General features: G+C 38.5%; 1 protein-coding gene across 1 annotated transcript in view; it reads right to left on the minus strand.

Annotated features, from left to right (window-relative positions):
• CCDC15 (coiled-coil domain containing 15) overlaps positions 1-4458 on the minus strand; it is a 165313-nt gene that overhangs the window by 56709 nt on the left and 104146 nt on the right. The gene's annotated exons all lie outside the window — the stretch shown is intronic.

Below are 4458 nucleotides of genomic sequence, written 5' to 3' on the forward strand. Positions count from 1 at the left end.
CTGCCTCGGAAACCCAAGGAGGGGTCGCTATGAGTCGGGGCCGACTCGACGGCACATAACAACAACAACATATTGATATACATTAAGTCCCATAAAAGCAGAGTCACAGAAAGAAGGGGAGAAGTATTTTATAAACAACACTAATCGCTCAACTTTTCAAAATGAAAACTACACTACAAAAGCATACTCTAAGGCTGGCCTACCACAGGGGGAAGAAGGATAAAAGGGCTGAGATACATCAGAACATCACACTCTTAAAGAGACCAAATACAATAAAAGCAAGTGCTATTATCCTGTATGTTATCTGTTCACACCTCTGGATTTATATATTCTCTTTTAAGGACTCAAGCTTCTCAAAAAAAAACACATCTATGTACATACAAGGGCAGTTTGAAGATGTATCAGAAAACTGTTGGTATTTTTAAAAAACATAGCTGCGGACTTCTGGCAAGATGGCAGAATAGGCAGTCAGGCTACACAGACCCTCTCTAACAAAGCAATGAGAAACCAGTTGAAACTGATACAGAAGATGATCCTAGAACCCTGAGCTTTGAAGGGAAAGATAAAGACGTGGATTAAATACCAACTAGTAGAAGAACCTGAATGAAAACAGTGAGTAAGGAAACAAACGAAGCCAAGGACTGCTAGCTATCCTGCGGGCACAGCCATTTTGAATATTTGCAAGCAGCATTGTGGTAAAAACTTAAGAATCGGCTCTGCTCACTGTTAAGCTGGAGTAAACTCAAACCACCAACATTTCAGTTAGCAACTGGGCATGTTAATTTTAGTACCTCTAAGTGTCAGGCCCTGATAAGACAGCTGAGGTGGCAGAACCCGCCCAGGCTGGAAGTCCCATGTGATAATAAACTTCCTCCTGTGAAATAGGAAATAAGGTGGAGACCCGTGCCGATAGCTAATTGGACCCCTCTGTGTCTATGAAAATCTATCCTCCCTGCCCGGGGGTGCGACTTCTCTGGTCCTGATGCAAGGGCACAAGAACCTTGCCCGGGAGTGCTAATAAACTGCTTCTCTGAAACAGCTCCATGCCCTGGTGTCTCGGCAGCTCAGAATTACACTCACCCAGGATTACATGAGCAAAGACTGCACTGGGGCCTGACAACCAGAAAGGAAAACAGCAAAGAAAGAGACAAAGAGAGCTGGGGACCGCTGGCTGTCCTGAGTGAGCAGCCATTTTGCAAGCAGCATGCCAGTTGCAAACTAAGAATTGGCTCTGCTCACCAAGGACTACATGGGCAAGGACTGCATTGAGGCCTGACAACCAGAAAGGAAAACAGCGAAGAAGAAAACAAACAGAGCTGTGGAGTGATGGTTGTCTAAGGGCACAGCCATTTGGAACATATGCAAGTGTTATTCTAATCTGGACAGCGACCTAAGAATAGGTTCCACTTGCCAAAGACAGCATGGGCAACTGCACTGGAAGGTAATAACTAGAATGGTGCAATATTCCCCTTCTTACTCTTATACCTCACACCCTCTTGCTGAACAGAGGTATGGCTATCCCTTGCCTCTACTGACCTTCTTCACCAGCAGGAATTTCAGCCAGGTCTGTGCCCTGACAAAGCATGGGTGCCCTGCCCATCCCCCAAGTTCTGTTTTTGTTTGTTTGATTTTAAATTATTCGTTTTATCTTCCTCCTTTCTTCCTTTATATTTATTTATTCTTCTCTTTCCATTTTCCTGGATCCCTCCTTTTTTCTTTCTTTTCTTCTTTTAGTTCTTACCACCCCTTGATTTTCCTTTTGTAGTTTTCCCATTTTGTCTTTACTGTTCTTCTACTCTTACTCATTTCTCTCATACCCCGTTACCCCCTTTTTCTCATTATCTGTCTTTTGTCTTTTTTTTGTTTATTTTTTAAAACTTTTTCTTCCCATTTATTGCCTCTTTTGTTGTTTGCCATCGAGTCGGCCCCGACTCATAGTGACCCCTCCTTGGGTTTCCGAGGCAGTATCACTACGGAAGTAGGATTGCCCAACCTTCCTTCCGAGGAGTGGCTGGTGGGTTTGAACCGCCAGCCTTCTGGTTAGCAGGGGGGGGTGCAATTACTCCTGTTTGTTTATGCAGCTTGAATTTTCTGTTCTCTTGTTTTCAGTTTTTTGCTGTTGTTTTTGTTTGTTTGTTTGTTTTGTTGTTGTTTAACAGAATAGTAGACAGCAACCATTCCCACACAACTCAACCATATCTGTACCTCCAGCAGCCCCACCTACTGAGAGAGGACCACCACTTGCTTTTGAACCAATTGACCAATGACAGACGACAGCCAATACCAGCTCAACTCACCCTCAACTGCTCTTAGTTAACAGCTAACAGAGATATATGCACACACACTCATTCTGTATCACACCCACCAGAGACAGGAGGTGAATGCCTAAGTGCTACCAACTAGCGAATAGAGGACCACAGTACCCTGCTCACACAGATATGTCAAAACAAAATAAAGGGGAAAAAAAATCTTGGAGGAATCACATCAACATACAACCACAAATTAAACATAAATACAACAACATCACAATGTTTCAGAGACAAAAGCTCATCCTAGTCCAAACAAAGAAGCAAGATAAAGTAGAACAAACAAGGGAGCAGGATACAGACCCAGAAATCATCTCTGAGGAAGGAGTAGCACTAGGACTTTCTAATAAGGAATTCAAAAGAATTATATATAGGTACCTTCAACGGACTGAGAGACAGACCAAGGAAAACACCCACAAGAACAAGGAAAACAATGACAAAGTTAAGGAAAACACAAAATTCTAGAACAATATAGGAATAAAACACAAGAAAAAATTGACAAAATACACAAAAAATTAGAAAACAATTAATAGAATTCCAGAAGATTATACTAAGATTTCAAAAAGAGATAACATATTCAATGGGCAAAGGAGTAGAATCGAATCCATCTAATGGAAGATGGAATTAATAAGATTGAAGACAAATACCTCAATACTACCTTGTTAAAGGATCAATAAGAAAAAAGATCAAAACGAAATGAAGAAAACCTAACATTCATGTGGGATACTATCAAGAGGAATAACTTATTTGTAATAATTCCAGAACACACAAATAAAACCACAGAGAAAACTGTTGAAGATCTGTTGGAAGAGAACTTCCCTATTATGATGAAAGATGAGAAGATAGCCATTCAAGAAGTTCAATGAACCCTAAAACAGGATAGAATCCAAAAGAAAATCACCAAGACAAATTATAATCAAACTCACCAAAACCAAAGACAAAGAAAGACTCCTGAAAGCACCTTGAGAAAAAAGAAAAGTTACTTACAAAAGGCAACCAGTAAGACTAAGCTCTGATTTCTTGGCAGAAACCATGCAGGTGAGAAGGCAATGGGATGAGATATATAAAACCCTAAAAGAAAAAAAACTGCCAACCAAGAATTATATACCCAGCAAAACTGTCCCTCATGTATGATGTTGAAATTAGGACATTTCCAGATAAGCAGAAATTAAGGAAATTTGTTAAAACCAGACCAACCTTACAAAAGATGCTAAAGGAAGCCCTCAGACAGAGAATTAGCAACAGCAAACAACCAATAATTAACATGCATGACAATATAACTCAGAAATCAACCCAGTTATAGATGTATCCAAAGTAAAATAACTTTACAAACTGTTAACTGGGAACCAGAGACATCAATTGGTAAATGAAGACAACTACAAACAAAAATGAGGAAATAAACAGTGTAGGTACAGAACTTCCAAATGATGAGAAACTCAGAACAATTGGGAGAGAGACTGTTCTAAACTTGGCAAGAAAACTATAAATCACAGGGTAACCATGAAGAAAAATGATAAACCTTCACATCAAAATAAAAAGATGAGAGGTAAAAATATTTTGGAAATACTAAAACAACAGCAACAAAGGAAATGACAACAGAATTCATAAAAAAAAATAAGCTCAGCACATAAAATTAATGGAAAAAAGAAATCAACAATACTGCAAAAAAACACATAACAAAATGACATCAATAAATTCATATTTGTCCATAACTACACTGAATGTCAATGGATTAAATGCACCACTCAAGAGACAGAGACCTGAAGATTGGATAAGAAAACATGACCCATCAATATGTGGTCTACAAGAGATTCGCCTTAGACACAAAGACAAAAATAGACTAAAAATCAAATGTTGGAAAAAGACAAACCAAGCAAATAGCAATAAAAAAAGAGGAGGACTGGTAACATTAATTTCTGGTAAAATAGACTTTATGACAAAAACCACTATAAGAGACAAAGAAGGACATTATATAAAGATTAAAGAATCAATTGAATAAGAGGACATAATCATAATAAACATACATCCAATGAAAGAGCCCCAAAATGTATTAATCAGACTTTAACAGAACTGAAAAGACAAAAAGATGACTCCACAGTCCTATAAGAAGATTTTAATACACCATTTTCAATAAAAAAAAAAAAAAAAAAAA

The sequence above is a fragment of the Orycteropus afer genome, unplaced genomic scaffold (genome assembly GCF_000298275.1).
Source record: "Orycteropus afer afer isolate SDZICR_OR568_19922 unplaced genomic scaffold, OryAfe1.0 scaffold00325, whole genome shotgun sequence".
Classification (NCBI taxonomy): domain Eukaryota; kingdom Metazoa; phylum Chordata; class Mammalia; order Tubulidentata; family Orycteropodidae; genus Orycteropus; species Orycteropus afer.